The following is a 12239-nucleotide window of genomic DNA, read 5'->3' on the forward strand; positions in this document are numbered from 1 at the left end:
GAACAACCTCCGACAGACCTAGCTCCAGGCTGTCACTTCAGGTGAAGTCACCTGACCGTTCCAGAATTACTCACCGTTCCCGGAGAACAACCTCCGACAGATCTAGCTCCAGGCTGTCACCTCAGGTGAAGTCACCTGACCGTTCCAGGATTACTCACCGTTCCCGGAGAWCAACCTCCGACAGRCCTAGCTCCAGGCTGTCACCTCAGGTGAAGTCACCTGACCGTTCCAGGATTACTTACCGTTCTCACTCCACTACATCTACTTCATCCTCCTTCCAAGTAAGCCCTCCTCAGTCGTTATCATTCAACTCATCACAGCTCTCTGTCTAACCCTGTGCTCCCCTGTTGACAGTCAGACGACCCGGTCCGCAGTTCCAGAACTCACCTCCTTACCTTTCAATAAAATCATTGTAAACCTTACTGCCTGTCTGGTTGTGTTCTCGCATGTGGGTTCGTAAACTACCCCCCATCATGACAAGAACATTCATGCTGCAGGGCAACATAGATAGTTATTATAGTAACTATCTATGACACTGATACTGTCATAGGTAGTTATTGTGCCAACTATCTATGATAGTTGATGTACTATCATAGATAGTGTACCAACAATCTATGAAAGTTGGTACACTTTCACAGATTGCACAGTGCCAACGGCGCCACCGTGCAGCCCTAAGCTTAACCAGTTAAATATTTTTTTTGGTCGGTCCTGAGTTTATTAGAGGTCATTAAACTCGTTACTCTTTTTCCTTAAAATGATTTTACACCATTTTCAGTAGGATGTTTAAGCCAGATTAGTGTCCACTGTACTGATGTTGCAGTGTGTGGTTTCTGAGTAATTAAGCCCTGAAGCTTCAAACAAGGAAATGCAGTCACCTCTTACTGACACTTGGCTTCCATGTCCACTTTCTGCTCTTTGGTCTGTATGCAGTCATGTATGACATCACACTGCTAATAGGTCAGTTTCTTGGCTAATGCCCACATCCATATTTGGGTCAGTCTCACTCTTAAAATGTAACTCAGCACATAACTTTGTGGCTGTCACACAGATTATCAGGGATTTAGCCTGTTTATGTGACAGTATAGTGGTGGCTAAAGGTTGGGACACTGTGAAAGCAGTTTGACTCCACAGAAATCACATGTGTGTGTTTCTGTTTGTGAGTCAGGGTCTACATAAGAGGGAGAAAATAATGGAGTTTGCGTGTGGCACTGGTGTGTGTGTGCGTGTGTGTTGGTGGAGGTGTAGGGGGTGATTCATTATACAGCACTTTTAGTGGCACAAAATTGCATTTCAAATCTTACGTACTGTTCAATCTTAATAAAACACTTTTCTGTCATGCAGCTCACCTAATGTGCCATTGCATCTATAGCTACCCTGCACTGTGTGGTCATGTGCATGCAGTTTTGTTTATGTGCACACACAAAAGGGTCCTATCAGACACTGTATGTGTCTAAAGTGTTGTTTTTATATTGCAGCCATATTTCATTTTGGCCTACTTTCTTTTAAATTGCCTATGGGGTTTTGTATGGGGAGAGGTGCCATCACATTTATATATGAGACTGAAGGAAAGGAAAGTGAGGTGAGCGACTTGTGTATGTTCTTATTCATTTCCTGTACCTTCCTCTCTCTCACTCTATTTGTATGTTTTTGTTTTCCTATTGTGTTTTATCTCTTTTGGTCTTTTACTGTCTCTTTCTGTTCTTATTATTATTTGCAAAAAGAGCTTTAAAGTCATTAGTACTCAGATGAGAGAACAAAGAATTAAATGTGAAGAAATTAAAACCCAAAACTATATTAGATTTGAACAATTGAATGTGAATTATATTTTTGGTAAGATTGAGTTAAAATAATAATAATAAAAAAAAACATAACACTTTCACAAATTAGTTATAGGTACATAATATTTATTTCCGAAGCTGAAATATACTTTAACAGAATGTCATTGTTTAAAACAAGTTAAATTAAACAAAATTGTCCTTCTTCTTGTCTGGAAAATATTTATATATGGTTATTTTTCTTCCAAAGTATGATCAAACATAGCTTCAAAGGGAACCAGCACCTGTCAAGTGTCTTGTTGTCCAAGCACTGTCCTTTGATACCTGCATCAAGTCAAATCAAGAATTTTGCTTTCTGTATCATAAAACAATGTCCTTTGACCATTGTGCAATGCATACCATGGCTAAAATGGCAATCGTTCTTACTTCCTATTCCTAAATTACAATGGCATCTAGAGAAACGTCCTCCAAAACATTCAACATAAACCGGATGTCATCTATTCTACTGTAATTCTGTACTATCTTCTCAAATGGCCATCATTCTACTTTTGGAGATTGTTACATTGATACCAGTTTATTTATGAGACAATTATTTATGAGATGCCTTTTTATTTGTGCACTGCTCCAAATTTCTTACAACTGCCACAATTTGTGCTAACTTTACCGCCATAACCATTCCAAAAATATATGACCACCTTGCAAAAAACATAAAATCATTGTAACTTCAATCCGATGTCTTCTTTCCATAGTTCATTGCGAGTGCAATGTACTTGTTTCTGGTTTGTATTTATCAGATATTATCTATTAATGGTGTATTCTATTTCTCTCCATTATACATGTCTACTTGTAATTTGTTATGTTTGTAATATTGGTTTACATTGACATCTCTTGCCCAGGTCAGCTGGTTAAAAAATGCTAAAATACTTTATTGACCCCAAAGGGAAAATATATGTTGTTGTATCTCATGTTAATTCCTTCAAAGAGTTGTTGAAGAACAACTCTTTGAAGAACAACAGCCATCATAGATAGTGATGGCTGTTGGCAGGAAAGCTCTCTTGTAGCGGTCCATAAATAAAAGTAAATATGTGGAAGCTGCATTAGAAATTGGTGGAGCATTAGCAACGACTCTTCTCTGGCCTTCATTGATGATACATGGCTGTAGTCTTCACAGCTTCCTTTGCTTCCACATGTTTGGTCTGACATATCAACATAGCATCAGGATACATGTTTGGCCACAACTCCTCCACTTACTTCCACTTACGTGGATGGATGAGCGTTAGCTGCCAGCCTCGCTATATGCCCTGTTGCATTGAAAGACACTACTACGGAGCCAGTCAAAACAAGTACACAGCAGTCCTGTGGATTTGCACGATGTGCAGTATCTAAATGGTGTAGTTGTTTCAATTAGGTTGTCCCCAACCATCAACAACACTGACTAGCCTCTTTCTCTGTGTACCATAGTCAGTTGGTTAGTTCACTCAGCTGACTGCCATTTCAGCAGCTGTTCAGGCTGCTCCTCTGCCACAACTGCCTGTTCTGCCTGTTATAGTTAATGAATCATCAACATTTATCACTATTTAAATCTAAAAACAAAGAAACAAAAACTTAATTGAAGTGGGTGGAGCAAAATATAATAAAAACAAATCTTTTAATGTGAAAAGCAGTCCGCATTCTAAACATCCTTTTTCAACCTGCTCAGCACTTGGTGGTACACCTGTTTAAAACACGCCATCTGAATCATAAGAAGTTATCATTATCTCCATCCAAAAACAAAAAGGACAACAAAATATTAGCTCTCTTTCCAGGCCCACTGTCCTGCATGTTTTAAATGTTTCCCTGCTGCTGCACACCTGGCTTAGATGAAAAACAGGCTTCTATAGAAATTTTCGGCATCCTAACAAGGTTGTGCAATCATTTGAATCTGCTGTGCTGGATTCAAAGCATGCAAAGCAGTGGACCCTGGTGATCAGGGTTGGGGATGACTCAAGTAAAGTATGTGGAGCAAAAAATAAACTTTTATGGTGCTTATAAGGTCGTTACAAATGTGTGCAATCCCATTCTCAATTCCACTTTTTATTGGTTGAAATAAATTATATAAAAATGTTGAATTATTCAAGTACTTTCACCATTCTCCAAAATTGCATCACCGTTCTCAAAATGTTTGTGACTAATTCATGTTTTTAAGTTCAGATTATTGTAAACAGACGTCTCCCAGAGACCACATGTGAATGTGACATTTACTGTAAAGATGTTATATTAACTAAGGCATTGATTATCCCAGAAATGCAATCCATGTCCTCAGAAACACAGAGGTTCACGCAGCTAAAAACACATAAATACAAGAACATTTTCTTTCCCACACAAGCTAAGACATTCATGAATATATTTCCTTTTACTGGCAATATTCAATTTATGGCACTGGGGAACTCATTTTAAAATCCCTATGGCCTTTGACACAATTGAGTTTCAGCATTCACATTGTATGTTTGTTTCTGCATGTGTTTGTGATGTGTTGCCTTTCCACGCTAATCATTGCAATCCTGAAACCAATTTAAAACACGGGACCCACATTAGAACTCTAACATCAGGTGGGCTGCACGCCATGTGGATGCAAATCAAAGTACAGTTATTTAGTTGTGAAATTATAATGAATCCATATTTATTTACAATCAATTTCAAACTCCTAATGGAAAGCACTGAAGCCTCAAATTGCCACACGGTACTGACATGTCAAGAGTAGTTTGCTTGTTGTGGGTTTTGAGTGGGCATGAACATAAAAGTGCGCTCAAGATCATTTCTTTTTGTTAAGATAAAACAATCTACTCAGAAATTCATTAGGTAAAATAGGTTGAATAAAATAATAATGTATACAGACTCTACAGCATCTATGGATATCTGATTGGGCTGATCTAGCTCTTTTTGTTATTTCGTCCCTCCGTAACTATTTGTCTGGCCCTCTAAACTCTAGGAGACCACATAAATCGAACTTTAATATAACAGGTTGTGTGCTTCAGTTTTATTTTATCATTAAAATTAGATCAGTTTTCATTTGTATAGGACCAAAGTAGATGTTAAAAATATTATTGGGTAGTTTTAGTAATAATATATTATTAATATATTTTGGCATAACCAGCACTATGAGAACGTTTGTGATCTTGACATGGCCCAGAATTATAATGTGTTTAACTCTCCTGCTCTACATTATGAAGTGGCTGTCCAGTTTGAAAAGCTTTGTGGCAATAAACTTTGAAAGTTAGATTTAAAAGTGTTTTTTTTTTCATGCAAAATATATTTTAAGAAATTATTATTGTAGTTTGTCCCCTAAAAATGACTAAATGTTTTTTCGTATAACTGGCTCATTTTCCAAATGTCTTCAAAAGTGCATTTTTGTAAGGCTATTTACTCTGTGGCTATTAGCGTGGATATATCTAGAGAGAATCGTAGAGCAAAGGCGGTCTTGCAGCGACAGCACTTTTCAACATAAGAAAAACTTCAAGCAAGATGCCAAAGTGCATGGTTATTACTGCATAATGCATCAAACTGAGGAGAAATGCATAAGAAGAAAGATCATATACAAAGAGAATGTCTGCTTGATGAAAATGTGGTTCATATTAATATTTTGAAAAAAGGATTGCTTCATACAAAAAGTTCAATTTAGTTAAATGTATTTTCTTTCAGTGATTTTGTTTTTTTTGTACCAAGTGAAACATTTATATTGTTACCTTTTTAGAGACAATATACAGATTATACTTTATTAAACACAGAAAGGTCACAGCAGTTTGTACCATAAAAACTAACAAATAAGTTAGTTTTTATGGTAACTAACCATAAAAACTATGGTTTTTATAGAGTTTATGTGCAAACAGTAACCATGTTACTTAAAAAAAGAAAAAAAAAAAACAGAAGTACACATACAAAAACCCACAGCTTGTACAAGATCACTTAAAGAAATTGTGCAATAAAAAAAAAAAAGTTGTTGCCTTAATAATTTGTGTGTAGTCCTAGTTTAGCAGTATGTTTTTACACATACAAACTTATTCATCCACTGTAATGTCTTGCACATGTTATTTAATTTAAACTTTCATAGCTTTCGATACAGGTGGGGAGCTACCTGGGAGAAACAGAGAAAAAGAAAAAATAGGCGTACAGATAATTTTCCTGCTCTTTCTAAATAATCATAAATGTCTTGGAGTCAGGCAAGAGTCGAGCTGATATCTCGTGGTATAAATCTGTTGTGACTCATGCTTAGATTTGTTGCAAAATGTGTCAATAAGAGTTACAATTCTGAAAACGTTAGCTGCTTCTCTGTTTTCCCATCCTGTTATAATAAGTATGGTATATGTTCTTTCAAAACTGATAAATAATGTGGTAGTGTAGTGACATGTTAAACAGAGAGCATAAACTGACATCCAAGATTTGTGCTTCCTTGAAATTCAAAGAATCAGGCCAAATCGCCCGAGATATTATACGGCTCAGCAGTGTTAAGCAATGTACACTGAACTTGGTCAATTCCTTTTAATAATTCAGCAATGTGTGTGTGTGTGCTGTTGTGCATTTTGTGTGTCGGCAACTTCAAGTGGTTAGGGTGTGTGTTAAACTAAAGGTCCCATAGGCAGCATTGCTATCCTGACTAAGAGCTAATAGACCTATCAAACAGTCCCCTCAGGTCATACAGTGCTGTGTAATTGAGCCAGTGAAGAGTTTATCATTACCTGTGAGAACCATTTCTCCCAGGCTCACAAAAATTTAGCACAGATAATGGTCAATACACAACCATTTAAAGTTGCAGTTTGTTTTCATGAGCTTTTTAGTTATTGGGTTTTTTTTTCTAATACAACTCTCCTCCAAATAAACACATCTGTAATAATTCATAATCCCTAATAATCTTTATTTAAATCTTGTAAGTTTTTGTTTTCTGTCCTTCATTCATCTTCATCTTCATCTTGTTGACATCCTTGAGTTAGTGTACGTATTAGTTTAGACATTAGTGCCTTTCATCTATAGGTAAATGTTCTACAAACACAAACATACTGTGTTTGCAAATTTGTTTTTCACTTTGTGGTAGAGCTGAATGGAAATATTCATGGTTAGAAAGGACTCCAAGTTTTTAACTAAAACGGTTTACTGGATATCTACCATAAGATGAAGTTTATCCTGCTTAACTGCAGTAGTAAAAAAAAAAAAAAAAAAAAAAAAACTTGACCCAGAGTGAATTGTGGTTAAGATAAAGTTGATTGTACCATACTGTTTGTGCCTTCTTGTAATTGTGTTGCACAAATGTGGGCTGTGGTACAGACTGTATTGTAGGTGCATACCTGGTAGAGCTGACTGGTACGAATAGTCTGTGACTTTAGGGTGTTAGAATAATAATCATTCTTTTCAGTAGTGGCAGATGTAGCTGGAAGTCTCCAAGACTTGCGTGACACATTTTTTGAGGAATAAATCAACTTTCAGTACCAGATTCCTAATGGAACACATCAACCATCTTCTTTGACTTTAAAAATGATTGAAAATGCATTAATCATTTTCCACTCAGAGAAAAATGATTGATGCAAATTATTTTAATTTGTTTATCATTCCCAAATTGTTCATAAATCCATGTGTTTTACTAGTTTCTAGAAACTAGTACTACTTTGTATTAGTTTCTAGACACTAGTACTTTCTAGTACTGGTTTTAGTACCAGAAAAAACTAAGCACTTGCAAAGGAATGTAATTAAAAAGCTACAAATGAAGATAAAAATAAAAGGCATCATTAAAAGAACTCTGCTGACGTGTGCGTTTTTGACGCCAGAGAGCTTGTAGCAATATTTTTGGAAGCACATAATTTTAGTCCAGTACTTAACTGTACATTTGTAGTTTAACTAAAAGAGATCTTCACCACAGCATGCTGTTTTATTTGAGAACCTCTATCCAAGTCAGTACCTCTCAAATAATGGGGAGGGTGGGAGGTCTAAGAGACAGGAGGATTTATTTAACGTTAGTGTCTTAATTTGAAGTGTAAACAAGCCTCCAGTCACCAGGCGGGAGAAGTGTTCAAACTAATCAACAGAGGATCTGTTAAACCCAGTAAAACAAGCAGAATGAACAGGCTCATAAAATTTATGTCCAGAGTTGGGTCAATATATAACCCTTGAGATTACTATGAATGCAAAATGTTATGCATTTTTTATCTCTTCTCATAAGCTAAAATATGAGCAATGTTGTTGTATATTTTGCACAAAAATATGCTAAAAAGTTTTACATGTAGAGCACTGGCTTTAATACATCAGCAGAAGAAACCAAGATGTTATATTTATTCTTTGGGTTCTGGCAGTTGGTGTAGTATGTCCTTAATGAACACCATACTTTGACTTGTTACTATGAATTGGTAGTGTAACGTGAGCGTTTGCTTGCGGTTCTGAAGGTGAAGCTGCTGTAAAGTGAGGCAAATAAACCTAATGGTCTCAACCACGAACAGAACCGCCGTGTGTATGACTCCTGCCTCAGCCTGCACTCCGACAACAACCCTTAAAACACAACGCAGTCTTCGGAAGTAGCGAGGTACCATCTCACACGGACAGGGTTACATACCTTAATTTAAAGGAATAAGCTGACTAAGCTGACAAATAACCAATGCTTATAGTATAAAACAAGTTTTAAATGTTACTGGGTGCAAAAAAGGCACATTCCAGTGGATTATTTGTGCTTTTTCTCTTTTAAGAATCACACAGAGCAATCTTGATTAAATGTTGCAAACTGAGTTAACAGTTACTGTTTACTTCTAGGTTTTCTTTGTCTCTTTCTTGTCCTTGTTTTGGTTCGTACCCTCAGCCTTCCATTTGATCCTCTTCCTAGTTGTTAGTCATCTCCTCGTTTGCTCTCCCTTCATTTCCCTTCTCAAATCAGTTGTTTTGTGATCTCCAGTCCGTCCTCTTTATATTAATCCCCCGGCCTCTCCACTGGCTCCTTCCGTTGCACTCCAGCTAATTTCCATGTTCGCCATTGTTCCTGTGATTTATCCTTGTACATTAGTGTTCTTTTCTTTTTCTTTTCCTTCTAGCTCTATGCACGTGGGTCCTCCTTAAACTCAGCACTATGACAACATAATGTTCCCCAGGAGCTCAGTCTAAAAAAACTCTGCAGGTTTTGGATTCCTTAACATCGATACGTTGTCTTACGTGTTTCATGAACAAAAATTCACATCACTCTTGGGTGTGTTTAATACTTCTCTGAAGATTTTGCATTATTCTGTCAGTGTTGTGCCTTTAGGCTTCAGATAATGTGAAAGCCTCTTTGAAGCATCTCTGGTCCTTCAAGGCAGCAGATACAATATGGCTCACTGATGCTCCAGCTGATCCTTGAACTCACAGTGTCCTCTAACCCATATCTTGTCCTTTCTTTGCCCTTTTGACATCTCGCAAGGCCTGATCTCAACATGCGCTTATTATATTGCCCAGGCGCGGTCTCCAACTGCCTGTATGAAAAAATTAATGTAACCCAAAAATAAAAACTCATTTAGAGACTGTAATTCTTTTCTGGGCATTCTGTGTCACTATTGTTTTATGGGGTCAGCTAATCTGGCACATTTAGAAATGAGCAATTATCCTGCGTGCAGTATGTGTCAAACCCAAAGAAAAGAGTAAGAAAGGAGACGGTTGCTAAAGGCCAACTTATTTCTAATGAGGGCACTTGTTGACATTAAATTTAAATCAGAGGATTTCTGATGTTTGAGGTGCAATCAACTTACAGCAAAGACTCCAGATGACTTGTACAAATGCCATATGAATATACTTCAGATTAGCTGTAGTGTTCTTCATCTTACTAACTTCTTTGACACATTAATTCAAATCTGTTATAAGTAAAAAAATAAAATAAAATCTAGTGATTAGGCATCACTTCTAAACAATACAATATGTCGTATAAATGTTGCATTCTTCACACATAATACATAGGCCCAGTAATAAAGACACTGTAATTAATGTGTCAGAGTTTGTATGTGTGGGAGCCAGGAGAAAGACAGCTCAATTACCCTGTAGTAACACTTTAATCCTGATTGCCAAGAGTTTGGCCACATGTTGGTGAGCTAAACCAGGTTTGCTGCACATGAAGGAAAGCAAAAGGATGCTCTATGCAATCCTGTTTCCCCCAAAGCCAGGTCTGCAATGACAGGGCCAGACTGGTCCTTATTTACTTAAGGCGAAGTCTGCGGCAAGACAGGCAGTTTGAATACATCTCTCTTTATCTCTCTCTCTCTCACACACACACATGCACATACACAAGTACTATGTTTTTCTATCTTCACAAGGAGTTTGCATTGACTATCTTTCATGTTGCATTCATTTACTTAGCCAAAACCTGCCCCTTATTAAACCTGACCATTAGCAGTTGATGCCTAAGCATAAACCTGACCCAATCTCAATTTACGTCTTAGTCCTAAAACCTAACTCATAACCCAAAAACTTCCCCTTCCTGGGTCCGGGCTTTTCTAACAAAGCGAATAATCGAGGTACTCAAATCATTTGAGGAATCGTTACTGCCCTAAATGAAAGCAGGGGTCACTACCTCCCTGAATAAAATCAACAAATTACGTTGCCAGCATTTGATTGAGGCGTGGTAGAGCATGATGCATCTAAGTGTAGCAGGACAAGAGCTCTCAAGACTGGAATAGGAGAACCTTTCCATAAAAGGTTGCAGCTACAGTAAAGTTAAGAAAAGGTAGCTCTTGAAAGTATTTATTTAGGAAGGGTTGAATCAAAGTGAATGACTGCAAGAAAATTATGTATCCTTTTTTTCTCCACTTCCAAATTATGCACTACTTTGTGTTGGTCTATCAAAAAATCCAATAAAGTACAATAAAGTTTGTGGTTGTTATGCGATAATGTGAAAAATGCCGAGGGGTTTGTATAACTTTGCAAGGCACTGTAATTAAAGGTCAAGTTCCTGGATGAACAAACAACCCACAGGGTTTCTGGAACAGGAATGACCTCATATTTAATAACACGTTTGCTAGAATTCAATAAAAAGTTAGTTTTGGGGAAAAAAGCAACTAAATCAATTGTTCTTGCTTTGTTTTACACAAAGGGATTATGTTTATGCCTTATTTAATGAATCAGGCTTGATTGCCATGCTAGATCAGTATGTGTCAAGATAAAGTCAACCCACAGCACACACGCATGAATACAGCATTGCAATTACTAGTCACATCTTGCACCCCTGACTGTCATTTAAATACACATATTTTGTTAAGGTATATATAACTCTTTTGGAAGGCACTATAATTTACTAACTACTTGTAATCCTACTTACATTTCTCTTGCTATTTAATTATTTACGTCTGTCTGAAATTTGTCTCATATATATCATTTTAAAAAAATCTATGACCCGCCAGCAGCTAGCAACTTCCCCCAAACTGTTATCATGGGTTATTATTAGCCAGGTTTCTATTTGGGCCTAAAAAGGAGGATTCAATATTGAGATCCCATTTAACTGAAAATTGCTCAACAGTAAGCAGCTAAAATCAAAAAACACCTTTGTTTAAAAGTGAGAACACCTAAAACATTTTGGATTGTGTTCGTTATGCTTTTATTTCTGAATCCAAAAGCCTTTGTCACCCACAAGGTTTTACCTGGAAATGTCAACTTGTATTTAAGATCAGGTAGTAATTTAAAAAGACTTTTAAAATAGCTTTATATTAATGATGCGGTTAGGCACAACAACACTCTTGTCACTTTTGCTGAACCTGCTGGTTGGGTCATTAATCATCATGTTATTGGGAAAATGGAGGTTTGAAGTTATTTGCCATTTGTTTATTGTGTGTGACAAAAATGTTTCCTTGCTCACAAGGTAACATTTACCACTGGCACTAAAACCTGGTGATTTCAGTTTTGCTTTTTGGTGATAAAGATTATGTACGTTGTTGTATGATAGTCTCATGTCTGCCGTGACATGCTAACAGCTTAATACCTGGCCCGAAGAGACAACATTCCAAACTAACATGCCTTGAATGTTGAATGACACCATCAGTTGTTGGCAAGCAATGCTAATCCATCTCATTTGTTTTGCTGCTCCTCTTTACATCTCTAACTACAAGGTTATGATCGAGAATAGATGGTTTGAGCTTCCTCCTCCTTCTCTCTCTGCTCTTTGGCCCATGAAGATTTGTTTTCAAGTCCTCTGGGATTTGGGGTCATAGTTCGGGTATTATTTGAGCTTTTGAGATGCTAATAAGTCACTCTCAGATATTTAAAAACAATATCTTGTTGTCATTTTTGTTGTCCAAAATTAAATAAGAGGAAATATTCTTCCAACTATGCAGCCTTCAAAACCAGAGGGAATAACCATCTAATCCCCTAACCAAAATAATTTTGAACAAAAGTCTACAAAAAGAACAAATCAGTACTAATGTAACAGAGTTACTTAAACACGCTTCCAAACTGAACAGCACATCCTAGAACTCCATTATTATATCAACATATTTTTAAAAA

General features: G+C 36.8%; 1 long non-coding RNA gene across 1 annotated transcript; it reads left to right on the forward strand.

The window, feature by feature from the left end:
• The first annotated feature begins 6 nt into the window (after positions 1–6).
• On the forward strand, positions 7–422 carry LOC103474420 (uncharacterized). Its single transcript, XR_535179.1, has 2 exons — positions 7–281; positions 355–422. It is a non-coding gene; the product is annotated as an uncharacterized LOC103474420 (long non-coding RNA).
• Positions 423–12239: the final 11817 nt, after the last annotated feature.

This window comes from Poecilia reticulata, linkage group LG13, assembly GCF_000633615.1.
Source record: "Poecilia reticulata strain Guanapo linkage group LG13, Guppy_female_1.0+MT, whole genome shotgun sequence".
Classification (NCBI taxonomy): domain Eukaryota; kingdom Metazoa; phylum Chordata; class Actinopteri; order Cyprinodontiformes; family Poeciliidae; genus Poecilia; species Poecilia reticulata.